Consider the following 21691-nt stretch of genomic DNA (forward strand, 5'->3'; position numbering starts at 1 on the left):
TGTTGCATTTTCTCCATACTTGCCAACTCTCCCGGAATGTCCGGGAGACTCTCGCATGTTGCGAGAGTCTCACGGACTCTCGGGAGAGTGTGGCAATCTCCCGGATCAGCCCACTTGGGCAGAATTAGGTCCCAAACGCCGCGATTCCCGTTATTCATAAGGCGCCCATAGGCAAAAGCAAGGGGGGGGGGGGGTTCTTAGTGCCTGGAAAGCCCCTCCAAGCCTGGGGCACTGTATAATTGAGGTGGCTGGACCCTGCCCCGCTTCACACAGCTCTGCTTGAAAAGGGAGAGCTGCTTGCACCTAACAGTAGCGCACGCAGCATTGCACATGTAGATTATGGGGATAGGAAGAGTTGGAGAGCAGCCAAGCACTGTCTAAAATTATAGCCACGTCCCCATGCATGCTGGTCACGCCCACTGGAGGTGTGGTGTGGAAACCCACCTCTACAAATCCTGCGTTTGCCCCTGGTGCCATGAAGTTCCGCAGCACCGTACATGGAGGTAAGAGAAACACAGTAGATATAAATCAATAAACAAAAGGTCACAAACATTTACAAAACACATCAGGTTTTTCTACCCGTACTTCATCTTTTCTGTGTTCTGGTACATAAAATAGACAACACAACACAAGGAATCCTTGATTTAGTGCTGCATTTCTCGCAGGGATCAATGATCCCTACTGTACAAGTATCACCCTATTGTCTCTTCTGTCCGAAAAGCAAAACGCAGGAGGAACGGTGTGAAACTTTCTGTTCGGGAGCTACCCATATGCTGATAAGTTTAAATGGGCCTGATTCATCAGCGCACGCATACTGAGCGCAATTTACCAGGTGGTTAATGTTTAATTAAAAAAATAGCGGACACCTCCTTTACTTACGGGTAAGTTGAGTCCGCCATCTTGTTGTATGTCTTTCTCTTCCAAATATTGGCTTCACATTAAAGGGATCGTCCTCTCTAACTTTGAAACACAGTTAATTATTATGAATTGTGCTGTTTAAAATATAGCGTTATTTATGCCCCATATGTCCACGAATTCTCGGCACCAATTTATAAAAGTCAGATTAATGTGAGCAATTTCATATAAATAAATCTTGTCTCTTTTGTCGGTAAGACTAAGAGGGGAACCGTAGACAGAATAGCTGAATCTTGTCATTTTTACAATGCGTCGGAGGAGGGGGCTGAGTGTTCAGTATTTTTAATTAACTGTCTTTATTCATTTGTACAAAAAAAACCTCAGATAACACAGTCAATACATTCTTAAGATTCAGAAAGGCAGCCAGCGCACAGATATCACAGCGTCTTTAAAAGGCATATGGCAAAGGTATTGCCCGAGGTGTAGAGAGGGCTACGAGTATTAAATGTATCTCCCAAAAATATCCGGAAATGTGTTCGTCCTAGTTAATTACAAAGAGAATGCTATTTTCATTTTGCTTGCCGGGAGCTTGTAGAACAAATCAGGATTCATTAGTTCAACTTACACAGATGAAGCATTCACATTTTTTGATTCAGCCAAATTATTTCGTAATAATAACATCAGGGTAACCCTCCCTCGGTACTCTCCCCCCAAATTAAAACACCCACAGCCATATAACATCCGATGTGGTTTTTTGTTTTTAGAAATAAAATTCTTATAATCAAATATTAGAATATAATAGCTGTTATGTATCTATACAATAATCTAATTTATTTCCACTTAATCAGACTTCCCAGCAGCTGTGGCCTGGTAGGGTAATGCTGGGACTTATAGTCTAGCTTTATAAACTCTTCATAAGTAGACCACATTTAAACGGCATTGATTGTAACCGGCACACAGAATATTTTCATACATTTGTTTTTGCTTTTGAAGCTCGTTTTACTTTGCATGTTAGTAACACTTTAGGGATTATTTAATCAACTGCAAATAAGGTTGTTTCTAGACAGCAGAAGGCTAAAAATAGTTCTGTTATTTTTACTCCGAAATCTGCTCACTTTCGATGTGTAATTTTGCAGCTACATGTGATGTTTAAGCTTTATAAATTAGCAAATGTTGCAAAATGAATAATTTACGCACTGTCAAACGGCTGCTAAAATTGTTACCATCCATATTTCCCTGTAGTGTAGGTCGTGGCTGCTCAGTATGCAAAGTAGGAAGTAAAATAAAATATTAGTAGGAGAGGAGGAAATTAAATGTAATATGAAAATTCCAAACTGGTTATGTCCTGTGTGTGCAAAACCCCAAACCAGGGATAACTCGTTATACGTCAACTCTTATCCCTGAAGTTGTGAGATTGAGCAACTCACTACTCCAATTCCAAAGGACATGATTAGTGTCTTACATATTTTTATGGTAATGTCTGTGGCTATCTATTATTGGCAAAGCCATCATGATATTTGTACCATATGTAAAGCAATCTAAACGTTAGGTTTAAACTTGTTTTATTATCATAAATGTAAAAGTTATGGGGCCTCTGTAGAGTCGACTCGTAAGCACAACAAACGCTTTTTTCAAACTGTGCAGTAGCCAAAAATGCACCTCGGGTTCCCCAGAATTTACCAGTACCAGCACTAGGCTTTGTCAGCCCAATAGCAGTGCAGCCCGCAGTGTGGGGTCCCACCACCAAAATATCAAACCAACCCTAGGATGGTTAGCACAATGCTGGATCCTTAGGGAGATCCCCCCACCCCCCCGACACACGGGTATAACTAGCTCAGTGCTAAAAAGCAATAGGGCTCTTCCCACTTGTTTGTTTAAATATAGATGAAAATAGCCATTTTGTCTATAGGGCACTACAAGACTCAGCATGTCCAGGATGCCATTAAGATCTTGGGCATGTTGGCGCTTGTAGCACTACAAGCTCCAGCATACCTATGGCTGCTAGGGCATACAGGCATTTGGGGAACCATTAGTGCCAGCATGCCCTGGCACTCAGGGCTTGTTAGGACATGTAGAGCAACAGGTGCTGCTGTTTCACAGCACTGGAGTCATGGGTTCAATTCCAACCAGGGCTTTGTCTGTGTGGAGTTTGTATGTTTTCCCCGTGTTTGAGTGAGTTTCCTCCGAGTGCTCCGGTTTCCTCCCACACTCCAAAAACATACTGGTAGGTTAATTGGCTGCTGTCAAAATTGACCCTAGTCTTGTGTCAGTACATGTGGTAGGGAATTTAGATTGTAAGTTCCCACGGTGCAGGGACTGATGTGAGTGATTACATGTCCTCTGTACAGCGCTGTGTAGTGTGATTGGCGATATATAAGTATAAAATAAATAATACATTCTGTCCTAGTATAAAAATGACAGTGTAAAATAAATATATGAATTGTGCGGTTATAAATGGTAATACAGGTAAGGAGAATTTATGTCACCTGTAAACCCCATTAAGAACACAAGTTATGGGGTTTGGGGTAGAGACTTCGGGTTTGATTCATTAAGGAAAGTTAAGCAAAAAATTGAGTAAGTTTTGTTACTCAAGTTTTCTGGGCAAAACCATGTTACAATGCAAGGGGTGCAAATTAGGTTATTATTTTGCACATAAGGAAAATACTGTCTGTTTTTCATGTAGCACACAAATACCTGATAGCTTAATTGTACACTGAAATTTAGAGTTTATCTAGGACATAAATCTAATCTAACCTATAAATCTGTCCCCACATTTAAAATATACCTTCCCCTCTAATGCATCATGGTTTTGCCCAGGTGCAAAGTTACTTCACATTTTAAGCTGTGGCGTACATCTTCATCAGCAGTGGCCCATGGTTCACATTTAAATCATAATTGGGCGTCCTCCTTGACACCCCACCCCTCATTAGACAGTGATCACATAGAGATTACTACCCCAAGCATCACAATGCCCCCCGTGACTTGCAGCAGGTGACTAGTGATGTTGCCTGCATGACAGAGATAATGTAGGTCTAACATTTGCAAGATTATCTTTGACACAGCGCCCCCATGCTCTGATGTAGGCTGGGACAACTGTGACAAAAAGTATGAAAAAAAGTAGATAAAACCTTCAATAAAATGCACATATTTGGTGTCCTTGCTAGATTAGACGTCTCAGAATAAATTAAGAGGATTATTTCTTTGGATGAATTAATTTTAGAACAGTGGCCATAAAGGTATTATTTACTCAAATGTTGTGCCAAAAGAAAGGAAATACATGTCCCAAAAAACAATATAACATTCTCTGGCAATCTGGAAATTGCAGAGCCACAAATTTGCAATTTTGCCATGAACCCCTGGCGGCAAAAAGCTTAAATTATGCTACTTATTACAAAATCCAACATGTTTTAGAGATCACATATTGTTGAATAAAACATTATTATTCCTATGTCCGAGGGTCCTTTGTGTAATAATTACAGCTTGATACACAAAGCGAATGTTCACTGTTTTGCCTCATTTATTGGTGATTAGAGGATCCGTTACATCGGAGTCTTAGGCCGGTAGAACAAATCTCTTGCATATCAGTTTGCAGACGATTGATATTGGGTCAATACATCGATTGTTGACAAACTGGTTCACTAAAGACAAAGAAGCAATTTCTAAAGACGTTTCATGAGTCTAAAATGTATTTTATAATATTTGCGGTGTTGTAATGAAATCTGGCAGGGATATTTTAAAAAGGCAATTTGGGTGGAAATACCGATTTATGTTTCCCATGAACCTTTGCGATGGTTTATTCACTGTCAATCACTGTGAAACGAAGGCAAGATTTTTCGTTGCCCGAGTTAAACCAATAAGTTAACAGACCTCACTTATACTATTACATGTAAAGACTGAAAGAATGGGGTTATCAGTGCGGCTCAACGTAACAATGATTAATACTTATAAGCAGCATTGGAACTAGTGACATTGTTGAAGAATGAGGCTCTTTGTTCCAAATGCTTCACTAATGGTTCTAGTTCTTAGTGAATTGATAGGTTCTATTCTCATGAATATTGGTTAAGTCCAAAACAAACCTGTCCCCACTGAGTGTAGGCGATTGGTACACTTTAAATAAAACTATGCTGTGAACGGTGTATACCAAAAAAGTGAAAAACTTTAGTGTACAGATGGGATGAAACTTATTGCAGCAAACAGTGAAAAATCTCTATAATCTTCTGAAAGCTGGATGATTATTTTTTTCTGGAGATAGCTCTGCATATTTGAGTTAATTACACAAAGGATTCTGAGCCATAATGTGCCGTTGGCTGCAATAAAGTCGTCTCTATCTGTAGCTGGGAGATTTGACCACTTTTTGTGAACCGGTAAAGTTCTTCATAGATGTTAAACACTTACTGCAATGGTTTGTTGTATTTATATGCAGCTCTCATATGTCTTTCCTGCTTGAAGGGATTAAAAAAGTAACTGTCCAGATTTGTAGAGGGAATTCTAAACCGCGGCCAACTGCCACCTGCATTAAGCAGTGTGTGATTATGTAAATCTCATATAATTGAAGTGTATAAGGTATTTTCCCAGCAGCGGTCTGATATTTGTGGTTATGTTTATCTAGTAAGTATATTTTTTCCCTGTTACATCTTGCTACATTTAAGGACCATATTATTGTACCTATTCATCCAGAGCAGACTTAGACAACCTATGTGAGGCAAGTATGATCTAATGACTGATTGTTATTTTCTGTTAAATCTATGTATAGCACTGTGAATATTTTATGTAACCTTTCAAAGTGTATTTTGCTAACTGACCTGAGTCTGACCTAGGCAAGTGTCAATGACCCAGTCCCAGAGACAGATAAAATCTCTGAGTAGTTTGTGTATGCAGAGGAGTTAGACTTAGCCAGGCTGAAGGAGCAGAGGTGAGAACTCAGGTCTACAGGAAAAAAAAGCAGCTCTGCCTATCAACATTTTAAAAAGTTTCCGCTGGGATAGAATTACATGTGGCACCACTTAGCGGAGGCACCCCATGGAGCGCGGCCATGCCACGTAAGGGCATGCCCATCTCACGTAGGTGACTTTTTGAACTTTATGTTTGCACACCATCGATATGGAAGTGTCACGGTTTGGTAGATTGGATTCTTTGATCTGCCCAACTTGGTGCTACTCCTAGCAAGGCGGGGAGTCTAATGAACAGATGGACGGTCTTCACCAGGAACCGCCGCAAGGTGGTTTGGTCTTAACTGTGTCCGCCCGCAGGTCGCGGCCCTTACCAGGAGTGTCAGGCGAGACCCTTTAGGGGAATAGACTGAGTGAATTAGACAAGATACAGCAGAGGAGATGGAGCACAAGCCCTGTAGTCAATGATGTAGCTGAATGGTGAGGCGTAAGTGTGGTGGCCGAGTATGATGGGTGGAGAATAGTGTTAAGGAATGGAGAAGCGAGAGCTCTTAAGGCCAGCAATATAGTAGAAAGAGATGGAGGCTCTTGTGGTCAGCAGCACAATGAAGGGATAGAGTGTAAGCTCTTCAGCCTGCGGCACAGGGAAGACAGATGGATCATAAACTCTCTAGCCAGTGGCACAGTGGAGACAGGTGGAGCGTAAGCTCTTTGCCATCGGCACAGAGAAGACAGGAGGAGCACTGAAGACCAAATGGAACACACAGGGAGCGAGACGGTGAGTCTATAACCAGACAGGTAACACGATCAACAGGCACTGAGGAGAAGGGAAAAGTGCCTTTTAAAGTTTGGAGCCAGAATGGTTATCCAATAGGGAGCATGCAGAGGACATAAAAGATAGAGTCCGCGCACGCGCAGAGCAAGAGACAGGACGCCAGCAGCCAGAGCATGGAATCAGTGAGAGACAGGTCCTCAGTTATAGAAGCCGAAGGACCGCCGTGTGACAGGAAGATGCAACAGCTTCCAGTAAAACAGATTTATTGAAATTAGCAGCCGGACTTTACAGCTACATCTGAGCTAAGTGACCCTAAGGATTTCCCCAGACCCTGATAGGCTCCTAAAATCTCTGAGCCTCTGGGTAGAACCCTAAAAGTTTCCAGATATAGAACACAGAACTCTTAGACCTGTTCTGATTGGCTGTCACATCTTTAAGCAGCAATGTGCTGAAGAAGCCGGGGTGTCTGGCTTGTTGATGGCTCGCAGTATAAAATATAATTTAAACATTTCTTATTTATAGCTCTTTTATTGCTAAACTCTAAACTACTGTAGGTGAGCAGGTAATGATTTTGCTCTGCTTTCCTAATGCCGGGTGAATAAGGAGTTTCTGATGAGCTTTTACACCGTGGCATAAAGAATTATGGCACCGAATGCTCACATCCATCAGCCCAGTGACAGCAGAAAATTAGCTTAAATATAGCTGCAATATATTTTGGTAAAAATGCTTACTCTGGCTTCTTTTTAGCAATGCAGATTAGGAGAGAGGATTATTGCATAAATAATGATTGGAGGCTTAAACATACTTCATCTTCTATCTGTTCAGCTGTCTCACTAAATTCCTTCAAGCACCGTAGCTGCACCTTCTTACAGGAGGTAGGGGGGGGGGGATAAGTAGACAGTGTGATAGTCGCCTTATGTTTTTGGTAATGAAATGGTCGCAGATTTTAAAAAAGTTCAATTTCTGTTGATCTGTGAGTCTTGATGTTAGTTTGTAGTTTAATTTCGTATGAAAGGACTGAAATTTCATTATCTAAAGGAATGTGGCAAAATACGTAAAAGGCTAAAAAAAATATCAAGTATAGCAAAGAGCAGGTGTAGTCCCAAAACATTTTTTTAATTCATAAACAGCAAGAAAAAGAAAACTTATAGGTCTTGATTCATTAAGGAACGTAAAAAGTTCAAATGCTTGTGTAATATTACTCTGCGCGTGCTCAGGAAAGAACCATACGACAGTGAACACAAGTACATCCAACTCATCTATGAACGCAAAGGACACTCACAATAACCTACAATTTCAAGGGCAGAATGGGAAGGTAAAGGGGCGTATGCACGTAGTCAATGTACAGTAAGGGCGTGATGAGGCCAAGCACACGCAGCAGCATCCGATCCACGCTTTAGGCATCTCTAAGCAGTGTCGCACGCAGGGGGGTTTCTGAGTCTCTAGAAACCCCCCCCTGCGCTAAGTGGCCACTGTCCTATACAGCAGCCGCGGCGCTGTCAAAGAAGCGTCCGCGGCGGTGCTGTATTGTATACAGCACCGCCGCAGACGCTTCTTAGACAGCGCCGCGGCTGCTGTATAGGACAGCGCTGGCGAAACGGAGCTGCTGCGCATGGGCGGGCGCATGCGCAGCAGCTCTCTCTTGTGTTTTTTGTTGTTGGTTTTTTTTTGGGTCGGCGGGGAGAAACCCCCCCCCCCCCGACAATCCTCCATGCGCCCCTGCTAAGGTACGTGTTTTTCAGTCCTATCACTTGCACTGGCTACAGGTTGGGTGTAAGTGCTGAGTGATAGAGATGACGGCTGTGTATACAGCTATAACATGTGTTTGGAATCAGGGGCAACTGTAAAAATGCATTTCATGTACAGTAACCATTAATAACATTCTGAGAAATGTATTTCTTGGAAAAAATATGAAAATAAATACTTTTTGAGTTTTTTTTTTTATTAATTACTATATTATCAACAGGTGTTAATTTATTTCATTTATTTTTAATCTGTGCATTGTGTTGGGACTTTATATTCCACAACTGTATTATTTGTATCTAGCAGTGTGTTGTGTCTGTCTCAATATGGCAAGTGTTGTATATACGCAGAGCGCACCTACACCCGTATTCAGCAAGAGACGTTTCTTCAGATCCGCTTGTATTTGAATATATGGATGTGCGTATGCCCGATTTATGCACATTTTTTAAACAATGCACATTAAGTTTGTTTTGCGTGCCTTAATGAATCCGGCCCATACAGTATCCAGCCATTAAATTATATAGTAGGAAATATTACTGAAAAAGATATTGCTGATGTTTTAAATATGTTTTTGTTTGTGTTCACAAAGGAGAAATAGAAGCCAAGAAATAGGTTTTGTGGCAATAGCCTGTGCGCACCATTAAATACAACTTGGCTAAGACAGGCGGCGGTGCAGTTGCACCTAAACAGGATTATGATGGAAGTGGAACCTGGAGCAGATGGCATTCACCCATGTGTACTAAAGGAGCTAAGTTCAGTAACTGATGGAATAATATTTCTTATACTTATGGATTTCCCCATATCCAGGTCAGTGCCACCTGATTGATGAAAAGCATATATGGTATCAATTGTTATAAAGGGAACACAATTTGAACCATGAATCTAGCAATCTCTGAGCCTGACTTCAGGTGCTGCGTATAAAGGAAGTCAATGTACATTAAGGGCGTGAAAAGGTATGCACGCACATCCATCCCGATTCAAGCTCTGGACATCTCTCAGGTACGTGATCTTCAGGAATGTCACTTGCATCGAGGGGCAGGATTGGCTGAGGAGCAGGGGCAATCTGCCCCCTGGGCCGGTCTCAAAGTGAACTACCTTGGACTGGGTCACCTGTATTTTTTTCCATTAAAATAGGCTGCTGAGTCAAGTCTTGCCCCCCCCCGGGCTAAAATTTGGCAGCCGTCTCTCACTTGCACCCGCTATGTCTCGGGTGTAACTGCCGATTACTAGTGATGACGGCTGTGTATACAGCTAGAACATGTGTTTGCAATCAGGAGCAACTGTACAATTGTATTTTATGTACAGTCGATATTAATAACATCCTAATAAATGTATTTCATGTACAAAAGAAGAAGAAAAAACCCCACTTTTTTTATTAATGATTATATTAGTTGTTAATGTATTTAATAATATTTGTTTAATCTGTGCATTCTGATGGGACTTTATATGTACTAGTGCAGTGCGTTGTCTCTGTCTGCATTAGGCAAGTGACAGCTAGACACTTGAAAAGTTTCCTGAGACCCTTTGTTGAATACGGGCGTACCTGTTGGCATTTTCCATCCATTTTTAAAAAAACACAAATTGCTTTCACTTTGCATTCCTTAATGAATCAGGCCCAGTGTGTAAACATTTACATATATTGTATATCATACAAGGCATCTTTTCATTTATCTTACCTTTGATATACATTCTGCTCTATGCTTGCCTATATTAGCTGTACATGGAATTTACGTACAGGGTGCAGTACCTAAGTAGGAGCAAATATACACAATGCAAGAGAGTAAAACTGTTTTTTTTGCTAGTAACTTCTTACATTTAACAAACCACAACCACATGAAGAAATTATTAATTTACAAGTTGAAATAATGGCAACTTTTAGACCCGATCTGTTTAGCGCAAGAAATCATTTTCATTTTAACGTGCCAACGAACAAGCAAAGTATTTCAATCACAATCAGGAATAAATCTTTCACAAAAACATCCTTTTCTTGTAGAATTTCTGTAAATTGTTCCGGTAATGCTGTAAAAACGGAAAGAGATTGTTCCTGTAAAACAGATGAAATATTGACAGGTATTCAGAATATATACGTTGTGCTGCCAGGTGTATGTTCCGCTTATTTACAGACAGAATACAATAATGGCTCATATAGGCTACAAGACAGTAACAACTTATATAATCAGGTGATAGAGAATTGTAACATAATAATGAATATTAAACAAACTATAGTTACGAAAGGCAAACTTTGCTCATTATTAATACAACCAAACACATTCACATAGCTACCGACTGTCCAGTTTTTCACAGAACTGTCACAATCTCTGCAACGAAAAGGGGCGGGTCTTAATATGAGAGTGAAACTACACCCATTTTGGGTGTGGCTGGGAGGGTCAAGGCGTGGCCTAGGTGGATCAGGTTGCATAATAATGATTTTTAACTTGTCATGTTGGAGGAATGCATTCAAATTATTATGATAATATTCTAATGCTTTGGTACATTTGAAATTTGAAATTGAAACTATGAACAAAATAATGTATCGTTTTATTTATAGTATTTATTGTAGTTCCGGAATTGTCGAATTATATTGCATAGTACTGATCCGCTGTTCCGGACATACACAAATGGGATTTGATCCGTACATAATTATGAAAATGTGTTGTCATTGTTCTGGGGAGTTTTTAATGCAATTTTAGTCCTAAAAATACTGTATTAGTCAAGGAATACTCCATTGGACTCAGTCTATTGTCACACAAGAGTTTTTCCATCAGGAAAAGACAGCATTTATTTTTTAAAAGATTTGTTCTTATTGAAACGTATGGGTTTTCCTTGAAGGGATCATATAAGTAGCTTTTCTGATTCAATAGATTTCAAAGCAAAAAGCTGGCTATGTGGTTTAAGGAAAACAGATGAAACAAACAAGTGCTTCATATAATTTTATATTTGTCCAGCACCTATCACAGAAGTGATTAAACTGCTCCCTATGTGAAGATTTTCAAGCACGGTTTTTTTTTTGTTTTTTTTTAACTGTTGGCATAATAAACATTGGGAAATGTGGAAGAGCTTTATCTCGCTCTGCGTTCCTACTGGGTGAAAACAGTTCATGTGACACACCCGGGGCAAGAAACCAAGCAGGATCCATGTTTCTTTGTCTACTCAGTACATTCTCACAAGACCTGCAGGTCGCACCACTAGCTCTGGATCCCTTGTGGACACATGTTGTGATACATGATTTGTGCAGCGCAATACAAAAGCTCAGCATAGCTCTTTCTATCACGAGGGGCTTTATCGGGCCTCAGTATATAGATATATAGCTCTCTGCTCGTATATATAACCTAATGTGTATGCTGAGCTGTGGCTCAGTGGTTAGCACTTCTGCCTCACAGCACTGGGGTCATGAGTTCAATTCCCGACCATGGCCTTATCTGTGTGGAGTTTGTATGTTCTCCCCGTGTTTGCGTGGGTTTCCTCCGGGTGCTCCGGTTTCCTCCCACATTCCAAAAACATACTAGTAGGTTAATTGGCTGCTATAAAATTGACCCTTGTCTGTGTGTGTGTATATTAGGGAATTTAGACTGTAAGCTCCTATGGGGCAGGGACTGATGTGAGTGCGTTCTCTGTACAGCGCTGTGGAATCAGTGGCGCTATATAAATAAATGATGATGATGATGATGATGATGATGAGCTGCCTTCACTGTTCTGTTTGTTGTGCATGGAATCCCTACTATTCTGCAAGTTGAATGGGGGAGTTGGGGTGACCAAAAACTTACTTTGTGGGTAGATATATCCCTTAAATAACAGTCCCTCCAGCAGTCAGAAAATAATTACCATATAGACTCTTGACTGTCAGTGTTATTGATGGTCTGACCTCACCTCTCATACTTACTGAGACGTAACGGTTGTAATTACCTTTCAGATGTGGAGCGTAATGCGTCTTTGTCCAAATCTACCCTTTGTAACACTCAACTTACATGACCTGAACATCTGCGAGTGATACATTATTATCTATTATGTCTATTAGGGCTAAATTAGATGAATATGTTTCCCTGCATATCTCTGGATTTGACGAAGCCTATGATATATAGTATTGTGTCTCAATTAAGGATTAACGGAACAGAAACATAATTATGTATATACATTATGTGAGCGCAAAAAGAGTACATCATAGGATTTGTGTGATTAACTGGTGAATTGTTTGAAATTCAAATAAATGTTATAAGATGTAAAAAGACAGCTAGACACAAAGACGAAAATAATCTGCACTGCAGACTTTAGAACAGGCCTTCGAGAAATATCCTGTTACTAGTTAAAAGCCCTTCAAAATGACGGAAAAAAAGGAAGATTAAGATCATGTTGGACCCTTTGTTGGTAACGGTTGACTGGTAATTGTGACCGTTAATTCGGAAACAATAGGGACCGTATCCAGGTGGTGGGGCAATATTAACACCCATAGAAGTAAATTCTAAAGCACTATTAATCGATCTTATGTTGTCAAAGAAATGTTTTGAATGTGCTTTCATTAAGTGCCCAATAACAGGGACAGACCTTATTACACCCAATTTGACTTTACCCTTGTGGCAGCATTGATTGGATAGTTTGTCAGATGGCTGCTCAGTTGCAAAATGCTTAACGCGGCAAAATTTACAAATACTGTTCATGGGACCACAGTTATGAGCATTAATATTTGTTTGATCAAAGTTACCAACATCAGGAATGGCGCGGCATCTTGTCCGCTGACTTTGTAGACATTGACGTGATATCACCTCTGTCTTGTTCACTCTTCGATTGCTTCCTCTGTGACGGGCAGTTTGCTGAGGAGTCAGATTTACATGGTGATGACGATCACGTTCACGTTCTCTTTGGTCATCAGTCACAGTTTGTCGTTGGGCTTTATCCCGCTCCGACCTTCGTCTTTTTGCTGCTTCTTGCTGTGCGGTTACTCCCGCAGCAGACATTTGCCTTTTAGGTGGCATCGCAGTTACAATGTGTTGCTTAAATTAATTAGTATATTCCTATTGATTTAACACTAAGTGCAAATAAAACGAATGGAGAGAAAACTAACGCAATCTGTAATAGCAAAGGTCATTATAAATAGTAAATGCCACACAAAAAACTAAATAAACCGAACAAAATATATGTATATATATATATGTGTATATATGTGTGTATATATATATATATATATATATATATATATATGTGTATATATATCTAATATATAAATGTCTAGTGGCGTGTGTTAGTCTGTCTGTGTGGAAAAAATAAAACCAAGCTGCAGCGCCACCTGCTGGGCGGAGTTATACACTGACCTACTGATTTCTTAGCGTGTGTGTAAAAAAAAATTTGGTATACTAAAATGTTTTTAATTTGTTAATTTAATTTGTTAATTGTTAAAAGTGTTTATAAAGATTTAAAAAAATATATATATATATTTCTTGAAGGAGAAGTGACAGTTGAGAGTGGTTGGTGGTTGCCGGGGGTGACAGTGGGGAGTGGTTGGTGGTTGCCGGGGGTGACAGTGGGGAGTGGTTGGTGGTTGAGGCCTGGGCTATGGCCTAAATGCATGACAAGAACCTTTTTAACACCTTAAGTTGCTTGATTTGACTAGAATGTATGAGTATCATGCACGGGTTAACTTGTATATATATATATAGATGGATAGATAGATATTGTGCCAGACATAAAACAAATCTACATTGCTACAAATAAATATATCCACTTTTTAGTCTCGCTTGAACCAATATAATTGGAGCAAACATTAGCTGCACTCTTTGTGTCAGAGAATTATCAGGCTTTACATCTCCACCTTAACTCTCTTAACTCTTCTCCTTCCGTCTCACTGAATTGTGTTGTACATTATAGTTGTTACTGTCCTCTTTTTCAATGGTCTGAGCACAAGAGTCATGTGTAAGAAAGATAAAATAAAGCAGTATTATTCCTCACACAAAAGCACCACAGTCTGCAGGGAGAAAATACATATTGGTGATTCTTCTTAAAATACGAGTAGTGCGTTACTACCACCTAGTAGGGTGCAATCTTACCATATACCAAGACTAAGGCACGTTGTACAAGAATGAGCCATAAAAGCGGACTTTTCACTTGTTCATGGCTCCCTTGAAACAGGCGCGTGTTCCTTCATCTGTGTTCCTTCATCTGTGTCCCTTCATCTGTGTCCCTTCATCTGAGTTCCTTCCATCATCTGTATCCAAATTTGGAAAGACTACTTTGGTAGACAGTACCTCTTAAACAAACAATCTATACAGGTCATTGTTAAAGAATTGATGCTTCTGTTTACAATCTGACTGCATGAAAAGTCTGGTAGAGCTTTAGATCCAAGCAAAGGAAGACACCTTCTGTAGCAAATTCCAGGACAGATTTTCCTTTATAAGGATTGACTTCCTTTTCCTGGCAATTTGCTGCTTTTTTCCAGCTATAATATGTATTCTGACAGTCTATAGTACTTTGATATTATGTCCCATAATCTTGCCTACTGGATCTAACTCATTGTCCTGTAAGACCGGCACAGTGTGGCTTCATGCTTCCTGCAGTGCTGGAAAAACAAGTCCGAGCCATGGAGGCCTCACCTTGCAAATTATACAACTTACAGGATCTGCTGCTAACGTCTTTGTGCCAGATACCTCCAGACATCTTAAGAGGGCTTGTGGAGCCCATGCCTCAACGAGTCACAGCTGTTTTGGCGGCACGAGGGGGACCTACACGAAATTAGACACGTAGTTTTATTGTTGTGTCGGATCGGTGTATATACATAGACAATTATACAAGACAACCCTTCAAGGGATGCAACAAAGTCTATACAACCACAGTATCACAGTATATATATATATATATACATAAAACACCCCGTTTTGGCATAGAATGGAAATAAAAATATGTTCCTGGCACTACCCCTATAAATGAGCGACATGTGGGCATGGAAAGGGTTTGGGAGCCCTCAGAATGGTTGGTGCCCTGAGAAATTTCCCTGCATGCTCTCTGGAAACACTGGCGCTATAAAGTAAGGGTGTGCACCGAGCACTTTTAGTGTTTTGGGTTTTGGGTTTTGGGTTCTGATTAGCTTGAGGTTTTGGGTTCTGATTTGTTTTGCCAAAACACTTGACAAAAGGTTTTGGTTCTGATTTATGGTTTTGGGTCCTGATTTATTTTTAAAAAAGCATAAAAAGTGCAAAAATCTAGTTTTTTGTTGGTTTTTCACTCCTACGCTATTATTAACCTCAATAACATTCAATAACAATAATTTCCACTAATTTCCAGTGTATTTGGAACACCTCACACTTCCCAATATTGTTTTTAGTCCAAATCGTTGGACTGAGGTAGCTTTCTGGACTGCGTAGTGGAGTGTCCCCGGTACCAAATAAACATAAACTGGTCTCAATTCCACTGCACAGCTATCTGGACTGATGCACCACTGGACTCAGCAAGGACTTTTTTGATTTTTTTTTTATATTAATTTAAAAGGATTTTTGTAGAATTTTTCTTTTTATGGAAGAATTTTTAATACTTTTGAAAGAAATATGCACTTTGCAGAACAAAGCACAGGACAAAACGCACCGCTGGACTCAGCAAGGTCAGAGCACTGGACTGATGCACCACTGGACTCAGCAAGGACAGAGCACAGCACAGCACAACACACCACAGCACGAGAAATAGCAGGACAGAGGACCACCTAACACACCCTCCCTCTTCCCTGATCAATGCCCGAGTGAAGATGGCGGCGGCAAGCGGGGAATTTAAAGGTTCCGAGTATCGCGAGATCCGACAGCGGGATTATGACTCAGAGCCTCGTTTTAAGTTTCGGAATCGGCGGGAATACCCGGACAGTGCTCTGATCTGACTCGGATCCGCAATGTTCGGGGGGGCTCGGATTCCAGGAATCCGAGTGCGCTCATCCTTACTATAAAGCAGTAATTTGAAGTTAGGTCCTGATGAGGGGACATACGAATATTCTGCTGATTTTTAGTAGAGTGGACGTAAATGAATACACAGGACCGGAGCCATTAGACGAAACTAGACGTTTATTAAGCAAAGGGGCTCCGTGGCACACGTGCAAGCTCTGGCAGGGGGGGCTGCTGGGGATTCCTGTGTTGACTGGTGGGGCGTCTCCGTATATGATGGCACCTAGTATGCCAATATCACACAAAGTGGCTCTGTACATACACATTATATACACTACACATGCAGTGCAATCTTTCACAATTTTTCACCATCGCTGTTTAGTAATCTACCTCAGTAACAAGATGCTGTGTCATTGTGGAGCAGTGTGTCTTATTGATGTAAATAGCTCATTAGCAAGGGGACATCGGACCTATTAATGGAAGCTTGTATTTATATATGTCTGCTTGTGTATTGCTTGGATTGCACAAAGCACTTGGAAAAGGCAACTTCCAAGTACTATAATGAATTGATGTTAAGACTTTATAACAACAATATATATGTATGATACATTGTAACTACTTATGCCAATAAATTTAAATTAGCTGCTTCGCTGAAACATTGGAGAAGAAAATGCTCAGAAGATGAAACAATTTAGGATATGTTATACGCTCCTGGCCAGTAACTTCTTGTTAGGTTCATTTCATTTGGCAGAGGCTGGAATGAGACAATGGCAGATAATTGGATCCAGAGATAAATGAGCGTGTTGCCTTCTTCTGACACCGAGACACTTGTAACTAATCACATGTTGTGCTTATGTGAAACGGTGCTATGCAGCACACACAAAGCATCATTGTTTATTTATAAGGCACGGCGTGTTCCGTAGCGCTGAACAATCATCTTACAGATATGACATACACAAATAAATATAATAACAGATAAAGATAATAACAGATTTGTGAATAATTATTATTATTATTATTATAATTATTATTATAAATAATACTATTTTGATTAACTTTTTTTTATTAGGTGCCACAAGGCTTCCACAGCGCCGTACATAGGTGATTGGAACATACAACAACATTACATAAGTAAATACAGAAAACAATAATGGGTACAGATAAGCAGAATAACACATGCATGGATGCAATTAACAGAACAAATTGCGTGGCGTACAAAAACCATGCAGCACAATCCAAAACAGGGATGAGAGGGCGCAAACATGAAACAGAGTACGTACAATTAAGCATAATAACACATTTTTGGCTGAGGAAGATTGAGCTTCAGACATAACAGCAGGGACATATGAGAGAGACAGACATGAGCCATTGGATGGAAAAGATCCTGCTTGTGAGAACTTACATTATAGAGTGAGGGGGTGACAAGAGTCAGTAGGTGCAAATGAGCCGTGGTTGTGGTAGCAGAAGAAGTAGAGGGAGCGGACATAAGGGTCTAGGAAGGGGTCGGGCATGCAAGCATGGAAAAGAGAATTTTGGTGGATTATTTGAAGGTTGGATGAGAGTCTGGTAGGATGAGGCAAGGAGTTCCTTAGGTGGAGAGCAGCACATGAGAAGTCTTGGAGGTGGGAATGGAAGAGGGGAAAAGACTTGAGGTCAGGACTTTGAATGTGAGGGTGAGCAGCTTGAACTGTAGTCTGGAAGCAATGGGGAGCCATTGAGGGCATAATAGAGATGGGCAGTGGATGAAGAGCACAGTGAGAGGAAGATTATTCTAGTAATAGCATTCAGGATGGATTATAAGGGGAAAGGCGGGTGAAGGGTGGCCAGTGGGGTGGATAATACAGTAGTCAAGGAGGAAAATAATAAGATTGGGAGAGAGATTGTGTCACAACACACAAGACATAAAGGATGTACTCCTACTAGCAGTTGTGCAACTGGTAAACGTTTCACCAGGAGGCCCCACAAGGAGGTTTGCTCCTAACTGCTGGGACGTTCAGGTCGCAGCCCTCAAAGGCCAGTCACTAGCCAGGTACCTGGAGTCAAAGTAGAGAGATGTAGACTAGCCAGGTCAGCACCAGGAGGGCAGTGGTAGTAGACAGTAATAATCTAAGAGTAGCCAGGTTAAACCGGAAGATCCAAACTGAAACAATATGTGAGGCAGATGAAAGGAACTGACCGAGTCAGAACCAGGAGATCCAAAGGCACCGAACAAAAGGCAAGAGGTAGTCAGGAAACAGGGAAAACCAAGAATTTCAAGGAGTAGAGGATGATCGATAGCGTCAAAAGCAAATGAGAGGTCAAGGAATCTGAGAAAAGAGAAGCAGCCCTTTCACTTAGCTAGAAGTAGGTTATTGGTTACTTTGGAGAGGGCTGTTTTGGTTGAGTGAAGAGGAGAGAAGCCTCGACTAAAGAGGGTCAATGAGAGACGGGGAAGAGGGGGAGGAGAGGCAGCACGGTGGCTAAGTGGTTAGCACTTCTGCCTTACAGCGCTCGGTTCATGAGTTCAATTCTCAACCATGGCCTTATCTGTGTGGAGTTTGTATGTTCTCCCCGTGTTTACATGGGTCTCCTCCGGATACTCCGGTTTCCTCCCACACTCCAAAAACATATTTTCAGGTTAATTAGCTGCTATCAAAATTGATCCTAGTCTGTCTGTGTGTGTGTGTGTGTATGTGTGTGTTAGGGAATTTAGACTGTAAGCTCCAAGGGGGCAGGGACTGATGTGAGTGAGTTCTCTGTACAGCGCTGTGGAATCAGTGGTGCTATATAAATAAATGGTGATGATGATGATGATGATGATAAAGAAAGTGGGATGACTGAAGATAAGTTGTTTGGAAGCAAGGGGATCAGAGAATTGGGGCAGTGGTTGTAATTTTAGATGTTAGTTGGATGCATGAGCAAACCATGAATTAAACCCACATGAAAAGCACTATTTTGGGACAAGGTTTCTAAGTGTACTTCAAGAGGTGTAGAGAGAGCATATACGGCGGTGTTCCCTGGTTTGCAGACACCTGCACAGTCTCTTTCTCCCTTAATTTTTACTGCTGCTCAGGAGATGCAAGTAATTGAGAGTCATCCTAAATGTTCAATGGTATGCTTTACTACTACTATTATTATTATTGTTATTATTGTTATTATTATTATTTAGATAATAATTCTGTATCACAGGACCTGCAGAGCCTCAGAAAAATGTTGCAGTCCACTGGGCTCTGGTTAGGTGTAGGAATCACCAGTGGTGAGATTCATCCGGTTCTCACTGGTTCGCCAGAACCGATAACTAATTTTAGGCTGATGACTACAGGCTGAGTTCACCCATTGAGTTGGTGGGGGGAGCAGGCTCCTTAAAAAAAACAAAAACCTCACCTCTCCACGGCATCGGCACCTCTTCCTCTCTGCTCCGTCCGGACTGAATGTCGTGATGATGTCACGCCCGGCATTCAGTGAGGAGCGGCGCAGAGAGGAGTCAGCGGCAAGCAAGAAGACAAGAAGACAGGAGAAAAGAGAAGAAAGAAGCCGATAGAAAAGGTAAGTGAAGGAATGGAGCAAGGGGGAGCCGCAGAAGGCAGCATAGCGGAGTGTGAGAGGAGCAAAGGAAGGCAGCATGGCAGTGTTTTGAGGGGCAAAGGCAGCATGGAAGAGTGTTTTGAGGGGCAAAACACATTTTTGCATACTTAAAACAGTCATTAGGGCAGAGAACCGGTTGTTAATTTATTTGAATCCCAACACTGGGGACCATCTTAGTAAAATTGCTTCTTAGGTGGTGGTGCACCTTCAATATATAATGTAAAGACATAGAGGAGGTTTGAACAAGTAGTATTTTCGTGGTCTTAATATGTTCTACATCACTAGTTTCTAGTGAATTGACAGCCTCCATTCTCGTAAAAATAGGTTCACCCCAGTAAATAGTTGTCCCCACTGTGTAGGAAAAAGGTACGGCTGTCATAGAAGTAATTAAAATCTTAACTAAAGCCAAATACATTATGTAATGCCAATAATAACAAAATGCCTTTTAATACAATGTTTTTTTATCATTCTATATTCCTTAAAAAATATTTTGTATCCATCAATATGGTGAAACATTATTGATATCTCTCCAAACTAAAGCTATTCGCACCTTAGCCAATTTTGACATCTGCTTATTTAGGTTTTCTGATTTCAACAGCAATAACAGTGGGTGCTTGGCCAGACCCACAGGTGGCTATGAGAATTTAATGAGACATTGCTTCTTTTATTCATGTTGTTAATTTCAGGATGAAACAGGAAATGTAACGATATCATCTCCATTGTGTCATTGTCACACGATGGCCGAATGAAATTATAGTCTGGCTGCAAAACAGGAAACGCGTTTCTCCAATCTATAACTGGGACTCTGCTTTTTTTTTTTAATTTTATTACAGATGGATTTTTACCCACCTCGTAAATACGAAGATAAATTTAGTTTATGAGCTGTAAATTTATGGCGTACCTCTGCTGTGCTGGAGTTTGTAACAAAATATTTAGATTCAAATATTTCTTGTCACAGAAATGCATTATGCAGAAACTCGGAATGTGTAATAAAACGGAGATTAATTGTTTCCTTTGTTTCTTTTGACACATTTCGGCATTGGCTTTTGAGTTTATATGAAACATATGGCCTTGTCATTCCTGTTCTAAATATGCATGGGTAATGTGTTTGTGTTCTTGGTTCCAGGACTGATGAGAAACCATACAATGTATCTCTCTGTTAATTAATTAGGCAATGGATAATGAACGAGCTGCACAGGTTTCTGTTGCTGTCCACCTCACTTATAAAAGCACCTGCTAATTATAATGTTTTGACTGGGACAGAACAGGTAAAACCACGTCTGCAGACCTCTTGAAAATTGAGCGTAAATTTCAATAATCGTCTCTACAGTGAAAAAACTAAATATTTTAAACAGGATACGTTGTTTTTAGACGCTACTGTGTTATTGTAATTTTACAAATATATTTTTTCGTTAGCAAGTTTATTTTAATAGCTCGTAATGGGGGGTGTTTTGTACGTTAGTCTGTAAAACACATATGGGAAGCATATAACATGATATTGTGTACTAAGTCGGAAATATGAAATGTTATTGCAGGTAAAGAATGGACCAATGAGCAGCGCAGACATTAATGTAATGTGTCGCTATAGAAATGCTGAGTGAAGTTTTAAAAGCATCTAAGGCGGGATAATAACCAGGTTCTTAAATGCTGTATAAATTCAGAAAGCATTAAAAGGAAAATAAATGGTGCTTATAAGTAAGGTTCACTTTGAGTTAAATGATCAATATAACATATTTATAAAGTTTATTACAGTGTGTACAGCAAATTTGTATTCACTACAAATATGCTTTCTGCTCATATATATATAGATACAGTAATACAATCATGGAAGATAAAACATTGAATAGGAGATGCTTCTGGAATACATTAGACGCTAATAGATTCATCAGTGCTGGGAAACGTGTTAGCTTCCTCCATAGTGAGACTGTTACATTGTATCTGGCTTTGTCGTCATTGCTATTAATGAGTAGTAGGACTATGCAACCGGCTTATCTTTGCCTATACCACATTGGTGAGTA

Source organism: Mixophyes fleayi, chromosome 5 (assembly GCF_038048845.1).
Source record: "Mixophyes fleayi isolate aMixFle1 chromosome 5, aMixFle1.hap1, whole genome shotgun sequence".
Taxonomy (NCBI): Eukaryota; Metazoa; Chordata; class Amphibia; order Anura; family Limnodynastidae; genus Mixophyes; species Mixophyes fleayi.